Source organism: Dermatophagoides farinae, chromosome 2 (assembly GCF_024713945.1).
Source record: "Dermatophagoides farinae isolate YC_2012a chromosome 2, ASM2471394v1, whole genome shotgun sequence".
NCBI lineage: Eukaryota > Metazoa > Arthropoda > Arachnida > Sarcoptiformes > Pyroglyphidae > Dermatophagoides > Dermatophagoides farinae.
The window spans coordinates 5,078,390-5,100,613 of NC_134678.1; the positions used below are offsets into that span (position 1 = coordinate 5,078,390).

Here is a 22,224-nt window from a genome sequence, read left to right on the forward strand (position 1 = left end):
TATTACGTAAATATAAAATGGTGGCCTTGTTGTTGTTGTTGTTTTTTTTTTTGCTTTTGGTTTTTACATGACGATCGATGATCCACTTAATTTTCTGTTTTTTTTTGCATCGATTTTCTTAAAAACTTTTTTTTGTGGTTTCAAGAAAAAATTATTGTCGATTGTTTTAGCTGAAATGATGGATGAGTGTAGAAAAAAAAATTTCAAGCTACCTGATTGATGTCTGACATGTGAAGATTTTTATGTTTTCTGATTCACATATTGATTTATATCTTATCAACAACAACAACAACAAAAAACCGTTGATGATTTGACTGAAATAGTTTAATTCAATGATGAGAAATCTTAATTGTTTTTTTTTTTTTTGCTGAAAAATTTCCACATAATAAATGGATCCATTTATTTTATTATTTCCACTAGTGTTAATTGTGATTATTTAGTATTGATAATTTTGTCTGTTGGCTAAGTGTGTGTGTGTAGACAGTTTCAAAACAAAACAAAAATGAAAGAAAATGAACCACTCCAATTTCCACGATATATATTTATGACATCTTCATCGTTATCATTCCAAATGTATGTTTTTATTTTATATGAAATTCAGAACAGAACAGAAAAAAAAATCTGATTCATTCCAATTTCATAATTATATTAACACTTTTATTTCTAAATAAAAATGAACAAATGAAAAATGTCATCATCATATCATAAGATATATAACTGTGTGTGTGTGTGTGTGTGTGTGTGGTTTTCTTGGCAGTAATTTGTTGCATCTTATGCTAATAATAATGGTGAGAATTTTTGTCTTTTCTCTCTTAATTTTGTCGATCTATTTCACTCTAGAAACATTTTTATATATAAAAACATAACGAAATTATGAACACATTGTATATATACATACATGTGTACACATAACCGCAAAAGAAATTCTAGTTGATTTCACATCTTTGATAGTGTGAATTGAATCTCTCAACAGAAAAAAAACAAATGATCCATTCTGTGATTATGATATTATTATTATTATTTTCAACAACAACAACAACAACAACAACAATTAATTTAAATGATAATGATAATGTGATTAATAGTAATAATGTAATAAAATTCAAAAAAAAACTGTATCTAATCTATGTGTCATCTTTCCATCATCATCATCAACAAGAACAAAAAAAAAAGACCAAACAGAATGTATGTATGTATGAAGAGTGTTGTCAATTCCCATGTGAATGTCTCAGAACAAAAAAAAAAGAAAAAAGAATTTATTTCATCATTATCATTATGTCGTTTTTTTTCTCTTTCTCTATGTGTCTACATTTACTAGATTTTAGGTTTAGGTTTTATTTCGTTTTTTTGAATTTTAATAGAGAAAGCAATCTTGCGGTTTTCATCATCAATCCCCACCAAACACTCGTGGGTACATGCAAATTATCTTATGAAATAATATTTTTTGCATTTGTTACTTAAGGTTGACCCATTATCGATGTTTTCGTTGCTATATTTAATAATGATACCAAAGATCGACAATGGAATTCTTTTCCAATGAATAGCTGCTTTTTCTTCTCTCATTACCAGATTGCTTCAATCGATTTTTTACTTTACAGTCAGTCGTTGTTACAATTTTTTTACGAAATTTTTTTTTGCTCTGTTGTCTTGCCTCATCAATTTCCTCTACGCATCTTTAATGCATAAATGAACAAATCAAGGATAAAATAAAGAAAAGAACTTTATTTTACCAATGAAATCGGCATTTCCATAAATGTTTTTTAACGATGAAAATTGATGCACGTGTGCGTGTGTGTGTGTGTTATACTTTTTTTCATTTTATTTTGACTGAATTTGGATTTATTCGACATGTCAATTGTGTGTGTATGTGTGTGTGTGTGTGTGTTTATGTTTTTCTCTCTTACTAAAAACGCTGAAAGGATTCAGCTTCTGAGATTTTTTTTTCGTTTTCATCTCCATTTTTATTTTTATTTATTACAATGATTACCTTTCGTTTTTGTTTTTTTTTCAATTATTTATGTTCCATTTGGAACGAAAAATCCATTGTTTTTCCTCAACATAATCATAATTTCATTTTTATAATTTATATTTGAACAAAAATGGTATGATGATGATCCAGATGTTTTGTTTTTGTTTGTTTATTTCGACGAAAAGGTGTTTTCATCACACCAATTGAATAGTGAGAAAAAAATGATGATTATGATGATGATGATGATGGTAAACCGCATCATTATTATTACTATTACCAGAAGCTTATTTGTGGTTTTGAAAATCCACATTTGATCCTAAATCCAATGATCACATTTTCCGATTCATTCCGAATGAATGGAACACATTCTCTCTCTCTTTTGACTTTTGTTTGTTTTTTGTTTTTTTATGATTTATGTGCTTTGTTGATTTTCATTTTAATTCTTTTTTTTTCACTTTTTTTTGTTTTTATTCATACAACACTAAATTACTGTAATGAATGGAAATAAAATGAATGTAGATTATGTTTTTTTTTGTTGTTGTGTGCATATTATTTTGAATGATTTTTGAGCCTTTTTTGATTTAAATTGTTTTCACTCTCAACCTATCTCTTTGTGTTTGATGAATGTAGGCGACATATATTTACGATGGCGTACATTGTATTTCATCATCATCATCATCATGATTTAATTCATTTGGATCTTCATTCATGATGTTAATGTGTAATAATAATAATAATAATCATGAATGCAAATATGCGCTGTCCTTTTTGTTGTTGTTGGTTTCGGTAATTGTTATGGCTGGTTTAATTCACATCAAACAAACATAAATCAGGTTGTGACATTATTATGGTTGATCCATATGTGGTGTTTGGTTATGTTGTCCTTGGATATTTATTGTCATTTACCGAATCTTATGATGTTTTTTTTATTAGCTGGAAATGAAATCAAGATTGTTACATTGTTAAAATGAGAAAAAAAATTTTTTTATTCAATTAGGACTTTTGATGATAATTTCTATTTTGAGTGTCATCGTACGATTAGTTTAAAAATCAATTTTTCTTGTTACTTTTGAAAATGCATCACATTAACCTGATTGATTTTTTTTATATTATGATTCAAAAAGTGGTTAACGTTGTTACTTTTTTTTGCAATGAATTAAGGTGAATCTTTTTTTTTCTTTCATTCATTTATTGGAATCTATTATCATTATGGTTATTGCTCGATTAATATTCATGAAATGTACACTTATGGGATGGAAGTAAGTGGAAAAAATCTGAAATCATTATGTGATCTTTGTTTTGTTGTTGTTTTTTTTTTGCTACGGTTAGTTATAAAAGGGTTTAGATCATCATCATTAGAAAAAAAACGATGAAATCTGATTTACCTGGCCATAAACTAAGCCATTCTATTTTGCGTTTTGTAATATACTCGCACACGACTTGAATTATATCGAGTAAAACATTTTGATCTCATCATCATCGTTTATGGTTTTCTATGTAGAAATTAATATATTATGCATAGATTTTGCTTTTCATCAGAAAGTTTTTAATTATTCTGATATGATCTAGTTTTTTCTAGATTCGTACATCATCACATTTCTTATTTTATCATATCGTACACATATTTCTACCACAAATTTTTAGTTGATGAGATCTTCATTTTCTAGCATTTATTCGTTATTTTCATCTTTATGATTATCAAGTTGTCTGTCTGTGATATTATTTTACCATAAATCGTCCACTTATCAAACCTGTGTTAATGTTTGTGTTTTGCATTTAATCATGAAACATTTTTTTCTGGATCATCATTCATCTTCATCTCATCAACGATTTTGACAACTTATTGATGTAATATTTAAATTTCTATTACACTGTTGGCCATTGAAAATTGATTATAAATTTTTTTTTCTTTCAAAGAAGAAAGAATCGTATTAATGAAAACTTTAATTTGGAATTTTTCCTTGAAAAATTCTTATTTAATTTAATCGTTTAAATTTTAATTATCAGTTTCATTTTCATTTGTGTTTCATCATATTTTGACACTTCAGACAGATCAGGAAAAAAATATCAGGTCTAAATATGGTTCGGATAAAGCTTGCACTATGCACGTGTGTGTGTGTGTCTTGCCATATGAAATAATGTAAAATGGTATTAATGATGATGATGATCCTTGGATGTTGTGTTGTTTTGTTCATAATTTGACATTATCAATTGTCACGAAATACATAGGTCAAACAAAACTTTATATCCTGGAAGTATAATATTTTCTTCACACCTGAAATGGTAATTGTAAGTCTATATGGTTATTTCTGTTTTCTGTTTGTTTAAGTAAATATTACGGTGGCCTTTATTCTTGTTTTTCCTCGTTTTTATAATCCACTTATTTTTTTCCAGAATGATTTGGAGAGAAAAAAAAGACAATATGTGGCCACGTCTGTCATCTAATTTTTTTTTGTTTTTGTTTTTATTTGAAAATTAAATTTTTTTGTTTCTTGGATCCAATTCATCATGATCATTGTTTATTGTTTTTTTTCTTTGATCATCTGTTATGGGGAATCAAATACGATACGTGTGTGTGTGTGTGCGTGTGTGCATGTAATGACGATAATGATCTTCTTAAACATCCATCATTGTTGAATGTTTGAAAACATTTGCAAAAATCTACATTGATGATCTTATTTGATTTAATTTCAAATTTTCAATTTTTTTATTATTATTATTTGGACTGTCAAATTCATCTTTAGTTTATCATTGAAAAAAAATCTTGATTGCGATTAAATTATAATGATGATGATGATGATGATATCAATACACAATACGTTTGGACAATAATAATAATTCATTTAACACCGTAACAAAAGATGAAATTGATTGCCCAAAATATTTTAATTTTTTTATTTTTATTTTGATTGATTAATTTCCGTTAATAAACGGAAGTATTATCAATGATTGAATGTATGTATTGGCAAATTAATCGGTAATCGAAATGTCGGAAATGATTTATTATTTATTATTATTGTTGATTCACTTATGACTTTTTTTTTGTTGTTGTTGTTTTGTTTTGTTCTGATCATCACCTTTCAGTATTCTGTCTCATGATTTGATTCGGCTCAGTATATCACAACTTGTGTATTTGTGCCTGCATGATGGTGGTAGAAATATAAATATCCATTCATAAGGAAGAACTGAGGGGATGGGGGGAAAGCAAATTTTCTTTCATATATAAGAAGGTGTTCATCACATGTGGTAGTGTTTAATAGTGCTGATGATGATGATGATGATGATGACATGTTGATTTCAATTTAATTATTCGTTTGTTTTTTTTTCTTTGTTGATTATTATTATCATCATCATCATCATTGTTTGTGTTTGGGCGCTTGTCATTATTTAATGATTTTTTTTTGTACAAAACAGATCTCCAAATTTGCTGATTTATGGAATATAACGTTCTTGTTTTGGAATGAGTTTTTTTGTTGTTGTTGTTGTTGTTGTTCCACTACATATATTTTCTTCTACCTGTTTAATTCATTGTTTCAATGGCACCCATGTGTATATTTTTTTCTGTCTATTGATTTGAATCTGTTTTCTGTCTAGGTAGAAAAAAAAATTTGAATTTGAATTTGAATATATATGTGTCAAATTGGAAATGTAACAGATCTTTTTTGATGACATGAATTGTGTTGTGTTTGTGTTTGTGAAGAGACAAAATCATATATATATTCATTATAATTTGATTTCATTTGTTTATTCGTTCGTTGAAATGAAATAGGAGATACATTTTTTTTGTGTGTGTATTTAGATCAAAAATAAAAAATGAAAATGAAATGAAAAAGAAAAAGAAAAAAGAGGTTGACATGGAATTGCGTGTTGTGTGTTTGTGTGCCATCTTTAATTTTTCCATTTGAAATGTCCAAATAACATGATGATGATGATGATGAATTTTCCATTCATTCATGTTCTCAAGGTAATCTTTTTCTTTCGCTTTTTTTCAAATTTTTTTTTTCGTTTATAATTTTCTCAAGATTTTTTTTCGTTCTTTTCTGGATCACAATATTTTCATCAAGTAATCAATGTTGTATATTCGACGATAGCTGATCATGATGATGATGATGATGATGGCTTCTGTGCGTGCCCATCTGTTTGTTGTATGATTAATTCCAAAACTTTAAAAAAAAATGAAAAAAGAAAAAACTTTTCATTTCACTCGTCATATTTATCGTTGTTAAGATTTATTATTATTATTTTTTTTTATTTAAAATTATTGTTGATCTGATCACCAACTAGTGAAATAAATGACAAATACACTTGCATAGAAATTGTCAAATTTTATTTCAATGTGTTATAATCTGAATTTTGATTTTTCAAGGTTGATTTTTTTCTTTCATGAATGAAAGATATTTAAATTTAAAAATTTTGATAATTATGCTATGTGTACATGTGTTTATTTATTTATTTTTTTTTAATTACTCTACATCATGTAAATCCATTCAATTTATAGACATTTCATTTATCCGGACAACTGTTGTTATTATTGTTGTTGTTGTTGTCGTTTACGGATTATCATTTTTAGTAAATAAAAGTAAAAATTTCTCATAAGGAAACCGATAACTTGTCATATTGTTATTATTATTACTGCCCAGGTCATATCTTAATCTATCTTTCATATATACAGTATAATTACTTTTGCTTGGAGATTTTTTTTTTCTTGAAAAATTAAAATCATTTTAAAACAACAACAACAACAACAACAACAGAAAAAAGGAAGAGACTTTTGTTTGTTTAATGTAAAAAGTGAATAGAATAACCTTGCGCTATTTATATGTTAAAAAATTATAAAACGTGATTATCACGTGTTTTTTTTCTGTTTTGTCCACTACACGTGTTTTTTTTAAGCTAAATTATAAAAAAAAATTTATCAAATCTACAGTGAAGTCTAATATAGTGGATTAGGATTTTTTTCTTGTTTGTTTAATTTGTTCTTTAGTTATCCTTGATTTAGATTGTTTCATACTCTGTTTACTTTTTATCATCATCATGATATATTTAAATCATTTACTTTGAATGTATTTTATTTCAAAAAAAAAAAAAAAAAAAAAAAAATTAAAACTGTGTATTTATGTGTTCGGTGTGTAGGTAGAAAAAGGAAGCATTCAATGACTATGATCTAATTGTTTATTTATGAAGGTAGGAAACAAAACCAGACACACATAGACTGGAATAAAAAATGTCGACATTGTCGAATAAAATGATCCATATTGTCACAACACTTATTATGGCCATACATTATAAATAGGAATTCTTCACGACGATGATGATGATAATATCCATTATTTCGACATGATAATTTTTCAAAATATTTTCATTGTGACATTCTCATGAATGAAAAAGAATGATTTAGTTTTTTTTTTGATTCATTATATGAAATCATTATTATTGTCATCATGGACATATCGAAAATGATCAATAGGCCACACACACACGTACATACTTGTTGCTGACCATCTCTCTCTCTATCGCTCTCCCTCTCATTTGGATTGTAATCATCATCATCATCATAAAATAACATTAACTACTGAAACAAGTAATATTTATGTGTGTGTGTGTGTTTGTGCATACATTTGTATGTATGTATAACAAGGTTCCCAAAAATGGACATTTATAAAATGAAAATTGTTGATGATGATGATGATTGGCGACCATCATCATCATCATCATCACACGACATAGAGAAGAACAAAAGAGTTTCAAGGCCTCATTGTGTGATATTCAAAATTGGTAGTACAATTTTATTTTTTTTTCATTTTTTTTTTGAAAAAAATTCATGATGGATATCCGATGAAAATGACGTGATGATCATCATCAACATCCATAATGATGGATGTGTATTCAATGTATAAAATGCCCCTAATGTGTTTTTTCCTCTGTCAGACAAGCGTGAAATACATTTTTATTTGATACAATTTGTTGTTGGAACAATTTTTTCTTCCATTATGATGATGATGATGATGATGCAAAAAAAGCAAATTTTTTTCCAGCCTTTACATATATCATTTGTGAGAATATCTCTATCATAGCCGTTAGTATTAATATTTTGCCTTTAAATCATATTTTGTTTGATTGATTATTTTAACACCTTAAGGAATTGTTTTTCTTTTCTTTTTTTTCTCGCTTACATTAATCACCTACGACTAATCATTATTATTATTATCAACTCTATTGTATGTATAAAATTATGGTAATCATTAGTACATTTACAATTGATGTATTATTACATTTATAAACTTGATCTTGATCTTTACAAAGAATTTTTTCCGCTCATGATTAGTTTAAAAAAAAATCAAATAATTTGTGGTCATTTTGTATGGATGAGAGGATAATAATCGAAAATTGTATCAAGGCTATTGCAAATTCGCAATAAGTTAATCATTGCCATTAGAATGTAATTATTTGGAAAAAGTGATTTAAAAAAAAAAAATGATTTCGCCCACCCACACACACCAACGCTTTTTAATTCGAGATGAAAATATATCCATTTTTTTTAATCATGATGATAAATGATGACAAATGTCATGAATGGAGGAGTTGAAAATACAATAATGTCCATCTTCAGGAAATATTAATATTGTCACCAGTAATATAATAATAGTTTTATTGTCATTAAAAATTGTTCCAACGAATAATTTTACAGTTTTTGTTTCCACAATGAAAAGCATTTGGAACATAATGGCCTCTGTATGTGGCCCTTTTTTATCTCTCTCTCTCTCTCTCTGAATGATTGTCATTATGACGATGATTCGTTGTTTCAGGGATATCCGTCGTTGTCGTTTTTTTTTCATTGTTATTTTGTTCCAAAATTAGCAAAAAAATTTAGATCTCACGATCACGATCACATCATTATCAACACCATCCATCCATGTGTGTGTAGGCCATAACCACGAATTTTTCTTTATTTGATTTGTTGAATTATTTGATTTGTGGTAATATAAAGAATATAATAGATATATATAACAAAAAACAACAATATAATGATTATGATGATAATAATAATAACAAATACACGTGTTGAATGTGAAATTTGAACGGAACAAGAAATTTATTATTATTATTTTTTTGTGAAATAAAATGATCTTGAAATTTTTATTATTTGGTTATGAATTTTTTTTCACTTTCAATAATCGCCCATGTATTTGCTGTAACTGTGTGTGTTTGTGTGTGGGATTCATTCATTCATTCATTTGTTGAATGAAGTTTGACCAAATCATAAATGTGAAGATGATTCCAATATATATATTGATTGATTGACGAGGACAAATCGAATTGGAATCAATTTTTTTTTCTTTGTTCACAGATTATTTTTTTTTTGTTCTATCTGATTATCAGTTGTTTTTGTTGTCAATGTTTTGTTCAAATTTAACATCATTTTTTTTTTGATACGTTGATTAATATCCAAATGACAATCATAATAATAATATAATAAGCCGACATATAATTACAGTGTTTATGCAAATACATGTTTTTTTTACATTTTTTTTCTGTCGGGTTATTGAAATTTTTTTCATGTTAAATTGATTGTTATTTTTCTATTTCACTTTCACCACTTCACATTCGATTTTATTCCATTTTCTTTTAAAATTAAATTTTTGATGTTTTCTTTGTATTTTGTTCAATAATAATCAAATCAAATGATGATGATGATGATCATCATCATCATCATCATAATTGACATTGAAAAACTTAATTCATGTGAGAGCAAGAAAATAGAGAAAAGTATTTTTTTTTTCATTTCTATTATTCATTTTGTCAATTATTATTGTCATTCTGAACAATTCAATTATCAATATATTCAATGTTTCTAGATTTTTCAGATATTATTATTATTATTATTATTCATGGAATTGATCGATTAATCAATCGATCGATCGAATCAATCGATTTGATTTTGTTCAATAGTAAAATTTGATGCTGTTTTTCGATGATTTTGAACAAAACGTCAACGTGTGCCTGCCAATCATCATCATTATCATATATAAATAGCCAATATATTTAACAAACGTAAAAAACAAATAAGATTGATGAAAATGGAAATGAAAACATCAAAAAAAAAAAAAAAAAAAATCAGGGGAATTTTTTTTCATCATCTTGCTGTTTTCCGCTTATTCACTTTCATCATTAGTATATTTGACATTGACAGTGAAAAAAATCGAATCAAATTATATTTTGGTTTTTTGTTCTTTAGTTAATTCTTCTTCTTTTTATTTCACTGTTGATTGATTGTGAATCATTCGGCGTGTTTGTACGTAGTTGAAAATGAATAATCGATTATTGCAGAAGCAAAACAAGATTTGACAGTTGACAATGATTATCGTTGAATTATAATAATTGAAACATTTGAATTGAAAGGGAAAAAAATTGTTCAAATCCCATTCTCTTTACCAATCAACAGACATTGATTTTGAAATATTGATTTGTTTGTTCCGTGTTGTGAAATCTACATGCACGAATACATTGTTTGTCATTTTTTATTCTATTTTTTTTTTGCATTTAAATTGTCCGTATTATTTTCTGTTGTTCCTTTTTCCTTATTGTTTTAGTTGATGGAAAATGGCAAATGTATGTTTCCAAAAAAAAATCTAGATCACTTTATTTTTGGCTTTAAAATTTTCTTTTGTTTTTTCCATTTTTTTTTATGGAACAACTAAAAAAAAACTTCAATGTCAACAGACTTGAAATATTTCATTGTTGTGATTGAACAATGAAATATTACATTGTATGGTTGTTGTGTTTATGAGTTATTTCATCGTTATATAAAACACAATCACAAAATCTTCCTGATCCTTATTTGTCCTGTGAAAACAACAACAGAGGGAGAGAGAGAGAGGAAAATTAAATGTTTCAAATGGATCCATCGTCGATCCATTTTTTTTGTTGTTCGTAGTATTTTTATACTTGAAACTTGAATAAAAATAAAATGAAATTCTTATGCCTGGCAACAGAAAACTTTTTGTTTTTCTTTGAATAATTTACACCAATCAACCAAAAATTAAAATGAAAACCTTTCAAACAAATGTCCATTTGAAGATATTTTCACGTTTATTTGTTTTGTTTTGTTTTTTTTTTGTCGAATCGCAAATGAGAGAAACACTATTTGATTATTATATTGAATCCAGACTATTTCCATCTATGTCTATAAGTGCATGTGTGTATGTGTGTGTGTGTGTGTGTGTGTGTGTGTATGTATGTTTATCGATAGAAAAATTCAAATTCAACAATCTCACACGGATATGTGAAATTTTTTTTTACTTGTTCTGAATTTAAGCAATTCAATTGAGAAAAAAAAGGTGAAAGAAATGAAATTCAAGATTGAAAATGATAATATTATTCATTCAGACAAGTATCGATAGCTAGCCAGTATTTTTTTTTCATTATGGTCCTTTTTTTGGATTTATCTGTGCATTACATTAAAATATTTGTATCACTCACACACAGTATTTTGATAGGTATGTGATGATTATATCAAAAATACCAAAAATATAAAAAATCAAGGCTGTCCACGAGCACAGCAGATCAAAATCTGCTTTTAATTTCGATAATGACAAGAAAAAAATCACCAGTTTGTAAATAGGCTCGCTTGTAAATGAAAAATCAATTTTTTTTTTGGTTGTTTGTTTTGTTTGGTTTTTGAATCCATGGAAAAAAACATCTTGATATTTATATACCATTAAATTTGCAACAAGTTTGTACTTAAAGTCGATTTTTTTTGTTGGATTTAGTTTCACTTTCATTTTGTTTTTGATCAATTTTCATTTTTAATTTTCCAAAGATGTTTACCAGTAGCCAATCTATTAGTATCAATGGATTAGAAACACAAATTAAAGTTGTTTTTCTCTTTTTTGAAATTGTATTGCATTTGTGTGTTGTGTGTGTGCGTGTGCGTTTTTTTTCTGTACCTCGTTTTACCTAACCAATGGATGAATAAATAAATGTACCCAATATGCAATTCAATCAAATAATGATGAACACATATGATTAAATAGCAAAAAAAAAGAGAAAAAAAACAACAATTTTAAGATAATCTGGTCATTTGGTCATCATTTTCGTTGATGTGATTTCTCTTTCAATGTATCTATGTATGTATGTATGTCTGGGAAAAACCTAATCAATCTATGAAAATGGATTTTGAATTTATTTTGTTTCTATTCAAATGACGTAGATGATTGAATTTTTTTTTCTAATATTCAATTATATATTGGGTTTCTTTAACTATTGCCCATAACAATAATAACAAAAGAATTTATTTGTATTTGTATTTTACATTGGTCAGCATCGAAAATGAAAAAAAAAATTAAATTAAAAAAGATTTAAATTCTGAATCTAAATTTAATCATTTCGTTTCGTTTTTTTTCCTTCCCACATGCTTTTACAATGTCTTATGAAATTTATAATTTTTTTTTCTTGATGAATCAATCACATTGAAATCGGGTGTGTGTGTGTGTGTATCTGTGTACAATTTGATATTGCCTGAAGAAATCTATCATAAATTTCAGGTTCAAGATGAATGAATGAATTGAAAGTCTATTTTTTTCCAAACGAATTTTATGATTATGATGGCTACCTTCATCATCATTTTCGATGGTTGGTTTGGTGGTTATCGCGTGCTTGAGATATTACCTGTTTGCTATTTTTTTTCTCTCTTACTCTTTTTTTCTCCAAATTCACCTGTATTAGAAAAAAAATGTACACTCTACAATTTTATAACGCGTGCTACCATTTGATTGATCTTTCATCGAGTGGTTTGCGTGTGTGTGTGTGTGTGTGTATGTATATGTGTGTGTATAAAACATTGACAATGGCCAGAAAATGAATTCAATTCAATTGAATCATAGTAGTAGTTAACAAGATCAACCTTGAAAAACAAAACAAAACAAAACAAAAAAAAAATCTTGACAACTTTCATATTGAAATTGTATGAATTATTATTATTATGATATTGAATAGAAAAGATCAGATTTAAATAGCAAAACGATGATGATGACAGCATCATCGTCAACAAAACTATGCATATACAATGGCACAATGGACTATTATTTTTTTTTGTTTCTATGCTGACCATTCAATTTCGGATCTATTCTTGGTGTTTAGATGTAAATATATATTCTTATATTGTTTTTATTCATTCAACTAACCAACCTACTTACCTGTCTATTTTTTTTTTTTTTTTGATTTGATTTGATGCACAGCAAAAAAAAAAAGAAATCATTGCAACATGTTGCATGAAATGGATAGAAATTCAGCAACAATAATTGTACTTGCAATTTTTTTTCATTCCAGTTATCATTGTTGTTGTAGTGGTTGTTTGTTCGTTTTTAGAACGATGAATGAATATGATTATGATGATTATCATGGTCAATATATATATATAAATATGTTGTTTTGATTCGGCTTTTTTGCAAATAAAAGATGGACATGGATAGGATGTAATTAATTAGATTGCAATAATTTCATTTCAATTTTTAGCATCATCATTATCATTTTGTTTTCTGGTTGTGTGATTCATACGATAATTTATTATATATTATAATTATAAAAATGAAGAGATTATTATCAGGAGAAAAAAATGGATAAAATTTTTTTTTAAACAATAATTTTTGACGCCTCATATGGGCAATGGATTCATCAGTATTCATTCATTTTATATATATTTATTATATTACTTCAGCACAATGACAATTGAATTTTAGTTTGTATAACCAAAAAAAAAAAAAAAAAAATTATAATGATGCTGCATATAGGAAACAAAATGATTGTTTTATTTTTTTTCCACTTTGCATTGTTTTGATTGTTAATTGTGACACATACACACACACACACACACAAACATACTTGTTGCACGATATATTCATCATTATCATCATTGTAATCATCATCATCATTCTGAATGTTATTGTTGATTATGTTCTTTTTTTTCCATTTTCCAAAAGAAAAACCATTATCCATTAGAATGTAGTTGTATGTAGTCAACAATTCTGTTTTTACTTTCAATTTAAAAATTCTCTTGTTTTCTGAATTTCATTTCATTTTTACGGATACCTTTTAATCATCATCATAATCAACGGCACTCATGATCGTTATTATTATTATTATGATTATCGTTTTATGGCTCCCACGTAAACGTGTTCAAAGTAATTTGGTTTAATTTTTTTACATTCTCATCTACATTCATAGTGGTGAAAGTATATTGAAGAATTATTGAGTTAGTCAACCAAATCATTCAAAAAATAACTACCAAATAGCAAATGACGAGCAATGCAAAAAATGGTTTCACGGCCAAAAGAATATTATCAGGTAAAATTGGTGAAAAAAAAACCAGTCAGACAACTCTACTAGCCTACTAATATGAATATTGTCTGTATGCATTGCTATTTATTATTATTATTGTTATTGCTGTTACTGCTACCATACATGACGCCATGGTGCCCGAATTCTCGTTTTTTTTTCTTTCAATTTCAACATCACACATTATTACATCAACAAATTTTGATTACACGCGATCTATCTATGGTTATGATGACGATGATGATTTTTTTTTCTCTTTCCGCCGCTTTCTATACAGCTGGATTCAAATTAAATTTTTTATTTCATTTTAAACAAAAAAAAATGTATGAATCATATCATCATAATGCAATGAAATGATGATTTCAAATGGATGAATACGCTGTACGCCTATTTGATTACCTGTGATGATTGAATCACTCTAAATTGTGAATATCATCATTTTATTGAATTCCAATATATTACAGTGGCGCCTTCTGTTTTTTAAAATGTTTGTTGTTTTTTTCCATAACACTTTCTATCGAATGAAAATTATGAAAATTTTTTCACAACATTTTTTTTCCATTGTAATCCTCATTTCAACATATTTATTTTGTTTGTTATAGATTATAGATTTTTATTATTTATTATGGACATTTAAATTGTTATCTGTCGCATTTGAATTGAACTTTTTGTTTTCCAGTAGAGAAATGAATTCAATTCAATATGATCGTATTTCTTATGGCAATAAAAATGCCTTTTTCATTTTACATTATTACCATAGACAATGGCCAAATTTGTTTGAACGAAAGATAAAGATTTGAATTTTATGAATTAAGAAGAAACGAAGAAAAAGGTGAAAAAAAAATACAAAAAACAATGTACAATTTGTCTGATTTACTGCTAATTGAATCTCGATTCGTTGTCGTTGTGTGTTGTTGTATTCGTGTATATGTGTTTGAAATTGAATTTTCTATATATATTTCTTATTGATAATGGTCAAAACTTGCCGGAACTTATTATACACACACACACACACAAACAAACAGCTTATATATTGATAAAAAAAAACTAATGATACAAGCCAGGTCATCCTCATTTCAAATTGAAATATTATTTTATTCGAGATGATCAAAAACAAAACAAAACAAAAATTTCTTTTGTTTTGATTAATTAATTTTTTTTTCTTCAAACGTCATTTGAATTCAATTTTCCGGCCATTCCAGTTGTCTTTTTATCTTTGGATTTTTTTTCTGTGTTTTTTTTATCGTCAATTTTAATTTCTAAAGCAAATACATTCACTTGGCAAAACTAAATGTGATTGTATTATGATGATGATGATGATGATTATTGACATGGTCACTCAATCATCAAAGTGTAGATGGGCAAAAAAATAAATCTTTTTGAACTGATATTTTTTTTTCGGAAGCCTCCATTTTGAATTTATTTATTGAATTGTGTGTGTGTGTTATTATTTGGGAATTATTACTTTGTTTTTTTTATGCTCGTACATTTATTGTTCTTACTCATCATCATCATCATCATAAGGCTTTTGTTTCCATCCACAAAATCTAGATTGCTAATCAAGAACTTTTGTTGTTGTTGTTGTTGTTGGAAAATTGATTGATTGAAAGATTTATTTTGTTTTTTTTCTGTTTGTGTTTTTTTTCTTCACTGTATACGTTGACCAATATTGGCTAATTGAGATCATCAAACGCTAGCAACAACAATTCACTGCTTGTCAAATTGCCATGCTTTTCCCTTTTTTTCTTTGCCTACAACAAAAAAAAAAATTTCATAGTCCTTGTATGAATTGATTATTTTTTTTCTGTTTTATTGCTCAATATAACAATACATTCAATATGATTTGTCCTCGATAATGTCGTTGATGTTCCAATCGATCGATCTATTTTGACTGATATATCGATTGATGAATGGATGGATTGATTGATTGATTGATTGATTTGTATGTGTTTGATTGTGTATTTCGTGTGTACAAGTTTACATCCAATCAACACAGGTAAAAATGTCATATATTTGATGGTGTAAAAAATTATTAGGAGCAATAAAAGAAAAAAACCAAATATTGTGCAAAAAAAATTGACCAATTTTCTCTATTCTAACAATTTTTTTGTTTTTTTTTTTTTTTTTTTGGTATCGTACACGTGTTGACACACCCGATATTATTCAAATCGTTGATGATGTTTACAATTATGCCTTCTGTTGTTTGTTTGTTATTGTCGTTGTCGAAAAATATTTTTGTTCCATATATACATCGTTTTTATTATTGAACATCAGATAGGCAAATAAATGTAATTTTTCTCCTAAAAAAAAAATTTTCCTGTCATAGTTTTTCACACAGGTTTTTTTTTGTCAATTTTAAATTTTTCTCCTCAACAATTTGTGTTTACTTTTCGATTATCCATATGTAGTTAGTTATTATCGTGAAAGTTGATGTGAAAGTGAACAAAAGAAAAAAAAAGAAAATTCCTTCCTACGTTTCTATGTTCGATCATACCAGAGCACATAGCAGATACACCTGTTGTTGTTGTTGTCATTTGTTGTGTTCAAGTTTAATCAAACAAACAGAACAAAAAAACTAACGACAATCATGGCAAGGCCAATTGATTTGAAATTTTCAATTTGATTTTCGTTTTTTTTCATTCTTTCTTCACCGGTAATCACAATAAATGAATGATAATAATGATAATGATGATATCCTCAATAATTTATTTATCTTCATACAATAATGATGATCAAAACGATGATTAGGATTATATCTTCCCAAATGAAATGAATGAAAAAAAAATCGAAATCGAATCAAATTCGATTCGATTATTTTTTTTTGTTTCCTGAATATTAAATCAAAAAACAAAAAACAAAAAACAAGATCAATCAGCAAGGGGAAAAAATCGAATCAATTTCAAGGTTAATCATCATCATCACTAAAAATATATCTGAGTCAAATATTCTTATCTAATGTCACGTTGTATTTCGATTTGATTTAAATGCAAAGACAACAACAACAACAACAAAAAATTCCAACATTTTTTTTCTGTTTGTTTTGAATTTGATTTTTATGTATGATCCGGTTTTGATTTTCAAATTGATTTAAAATTTTACTAAAAAAAAAATGAATGAACGAATAAAATGGTAGTGGTAGTGGTGTTTTTGATTTTTTTTTTCTGCTCAAAAAAAAAATTACATAGTACCTACATTATTAATAATGATGATGATGATCGTTTTCCTCCATTTGAAAGCAAAAATCATGACAAAATAATTTCTTCCATTTCTTTTTGATTGATCTAATTCGATTTGATCTACATTACATACATACTTACACACACACACACACACACAAAACACATTGGCATCGTCCAATAACATTCCCATCTGATTTATGTTGACGATGATGATGATGATGATAATGATGATCATAGATAAATCATCATCATCGCATGTGCCTAGACGATTCGTTTTTTTTTTGTTGAACCATTATCAATCTTGATTAATTTGTAATGTTTACGTTTACGTTTACTTTTTTTTGTTGCATGTTATGGTTACCGCCGTTACATTTTTTTCTTGTTGTTTTTTTGGCTGATTGCCGGATTACCTGGAATTGGTTTTTTTTTGTTTTTTGTGTTACGATTCTTATGAATGAACGTGCTTATGCCAATATATAACAATAATAGAGATGTTAATGGAAAGTTTGTTTTGCCATCTTCGTTTTGTTTCATGCATATTTATTTATTCATTTTTTTTCTATCGTTATTAGCGTATTTCCTATTTGGCTGGTAACCATTATTGTTACGTTTGCATAGTTTTTTTTCTACACTATTCATCTATCTGCCTGGCTTTATGGTTCATTTATTAAATGTTGAAATGGTTTTTTTTCTGGTGGTGGGGGCGATTAGAGATGATCGTAATGATCATTCCAGTCGAATAAATCTTTCGACCAATAGTCAAAGGTCAAGATGAAATTTTTTTTATTCACAATTCTATAGATATCTCATTTTTTTGTGGTTTATTTGTAATAATACTTTGACTATATGGTGATAGCACTATGGTTTATGGTCTTAATTCTTTATATACTTTACAAACCACTATGGGTTTTTTTTTCTATGAATGAATGAAGAAAGATACTTCACTATCGAAATAATTCAATGTTTATGAAAATCTAAACTCTCTCTCTCTATTTCTAGGGTCTGTATATATATTGCATACAATTTCGTTAATCGTGACTTTTATTTTTTTTGTTGTTGTTGTTTATTTGAAAATGGAAGAGAAAAATTAGTTTCATAACCATCATCATCATCAAACGAAGATCAAAACAACAAGAAAAAGAAAAGATCAATTCATTTTTGTTGTTGTTGTTGTTTGTTGCAATATGATTTTTTTTCTATTCAACTTCTTTTTTGGATTATTGTTCAATACGAATTTTGTTTTCCGAGTTTGTTGATGATCATGATGATGATGATGATGATGGCGCCAAACAAGGTTAAGATAGTGAACAAAATATATATGAAACCACACACACATGAAGCATGAGCAACATGTGGTGATGGTCTTCTTTCAATTGATCCTTTTTTTCAATATCCATCGATACAGAAAAAAAATGAACTGTATCGGTTTCGTGATGTACATTTAAATTGAATTTTTTTTTGTTGTTGTTGTTTCATACATTTATTTATTCATTTCAATAAATATATATACGAATCAAATGAGATCAAATGATCTTTGGATTTACGACTATGGATGACGAATCATACATCTTCTTATCTCTAGTTTTTATGATCTTAATTCTAAATGATGATCAACAAAAAAAAAAAGAAAAATCGATCAACATCGCAATATATATTGAATTTAAGATGTGAACCATATGTGTTTTGTTGATGGATGGATTGATCAATAATAATGATGAATTTTATTTCCATCATTTCGTGGCCATTCATTCATCCAATTATAATGATACATGATGTGATTAAAAATGTTGATACACCACAACCAAATATTGTAAATGATTTCTAAAATCAATGACTGATCGTAATATAGTTTTCATCTTCATAATCAGATCAAAACAATATTTAACCGAAATTAGTGAACAACAACAACAACAAAAAAAAATCGACTTGTGTATTGAATTCTACAAATATTTTCATATTAGTATTCACATGGTTTACCTTGATGATGATGATGAGATTTTTCATTGACCAATGTTCATTATAATCATTTTGTTTTTTGTTGTTGTTGTTGTTGTTGTTTCATTAAAGTCATGAAATATATTGGATTGAATAGATAAATTCAATTTGTTATGTTGTTGCCGATGTTGTTGTTGTTGTTGTTGTACAATCATGAATGATGATGTTTCCAGGCCAGTGACCGGTTTCAATACAATAGTTAAAATATATAATATAATTAATCTAATTAATGAACCGATAATGTACATGAGTTGTTCACATTAATTCATGTTGCGGTAAAAAAGAGAGAGAGAGAAATTACAACATTGACCACATCATTCATGATGATGATGATGATGATGCTTATAAAGTCTTATAAAAAAAGAACAAAAAAAAACCTTGCGCGTTATGATTTATTTTAAATTCGTGAAACACAATCTTATTCGTCAGTTTGATCTTTTTTCTCTATCTCAAACATCCGGAGCTGCTGAATCATATATCGGCTTTCTTAAAAAGTAGAAAATAAATAAATTCAAATTATCGGTTGTTGTCTGTGAGAGAAATAACAAAAAAAAAAAAAAAAAAAAAAATTAAAAGTCAGATCATCGTGAAAAAGAAAAAAAAACATGTTTACGATGATGTTTTTTCCAATGTAAAAAAAAAATTCAATTTTCTCTCGTTCATTCACAGTGTGTTCAATAATAATGTGATGTTTTCATTTCTATTTTATATATATAAAATATTAATATCGATCAATACACGATCTGTATGTAATTATTATATATTATATTATGATTTAAAATGATTGGTTGGTTAGTTATAATCCATATATTGATTATGATGATCCAATATAAAGAACAAAAAAAAAAAAAAACCCATAAGCCACACATTATTTTATTGATGATGATCCTTGTGTGTGTGTGTGTATTATGTGCATCTTCATCTGACCTGTTCTAATATCATCGATTTTTTTGTTTATAAAATTGATTTCGCAAGATTTTCTCAGATACACGAATTTTTTTTTATTATTATTATTGAAAATTAGACCATAACTAAATTATCATTTACAATCATTTATCATGAATTCAACGTGTGTGTGTGTGTGTTGGTTGGTTAGATATATTTTTTTTTCGTTTCATTATCACTATCATCATTATTATTATAGGTCTGATTATTATTATTATTATTATTAACCGTAAATGAATGAGAGCAAAATATTTTTCTTTTTTTATTATTCTTTTTTTTTTTTTTGGTTGTACACTACTCTTTCTTTCTTTATTTTTATCGAGTCTCTAGTCTCTCTCTCCATATCAAATTCGACCGCCTTATGTATGATTGCTCTGTTTTTTTTCCATTTCATTCATTCATCGTTCCACTTTGTGTCTTGTTGTTGTTGTTGTTCTTTATTGTTTGTATATATATCTTTGAATATATATACACACAAACATTGAATGCCGTCCCCGCTAGTCATCATTGATTGGTTGTTGTTGTTGTTGTTGTTGTTTTTATTGTGTTGAACATTTATATATATAAAAAAATGGCGTCATCGTTCTCGTCGATAATCATCAACATCATGGTGTGATTATGATGATGATGATGATGATGATGAAAAATGATGACGCCGACCATGTTGATGATGATCTTGTTTCTTTTTTTTTTTGCTATATAACGTTAAAATGCAATGTGAATTGGTGGGAGTTTTATTATCGAATCTAAAAACTATTTCAATCATTATAATATGTGTGGCTTTTTTTTCACAAACAAGGAAAACACAAACAAAGTTTTGACAGTCTCAGCCCAGTTATTCACACACATACATTGCTTTATTTTTTTTAAAATTCCATCATTTTTTCTATTGCGTTCCGTTTTTTTCCTCTGTCATTTTCATATATATATATATATATAATAAATGAAGCTATAAGGAATGTGAGAAAATAAATATTATTTCTGCCCGTTTTAAATATCTGAATTGTATTGTTTTTCTCATCTTTGATCAATTATGATTGATATCTTGGTTTGATCATCATCATCATCATCGAAGAATTATTGATCCGTAACCGATCATTGATCGGTTATTATTGGATTCTTTGATTATTTTTTTATTGTTGTTGTTGTCTATTTGTTTGTTTGAAATTTTTAATAAAATTTGAATAAATAAATTAACATTTGACCGTATCGATCACATAGAAATATATCAAGGTTTAAATTTAAAAGCTGAGTGTGTGTGTGTGTTTGAGTCAAACTGACAAATGTATGAAACCAAAAAAAAAAAAAAAATAAAATGACCCGAAGGTACCCGTGACAATGTCCGAATCGAATTGATATATTTTCACCATATTCGTTCATATACATCCCTTATTGTTTATTCATCTATTATTATTTCTAGTGAAAATTTGTCTTTTGTCTTCATTTCATTTTTCTGTTCCCGTTTTATTCATGTGAGAAAAAAAATCCTACCTAAGATCATCGAACTTTGATGATGATCGAAAAAAAAATTCAATTCATTGATCTTTAAATATTGAACAATGAACGAATTTAGAATAATTTATGGCAACAACAACAACAACGGACAAAAGAAAAACATTTGTTTTGGAAAACAAAATTTGAATAAAATAATCATTGATTTGGCGCCAGAATTGTTGTTGACAAATCAGTCTGAAATTTTTCAGTCTTAAAACGATGAGAGCGAATTGTTGAGAATAAAATTTTTCGTTTTGTTTCCCGGTTATATATTCTGTTTGCTCTCTTTTTTTTTTGCTTCAAGATTAT

General features: G+C 27.1%; 1 protein-coding gene across 3 annotated transcripts in view; it reads left to right on the forward strand.

Annotated features, from left to right (window-relative positions):
* LOC124496342 (uncharacterized) overlaps positions 1 to 22,224 on the forward strand; it is a 51,871-nt gene that overhangs the window by 16,150 nt on the left and 13,497 nt on the right. The window lies entirely within an intron of this gene.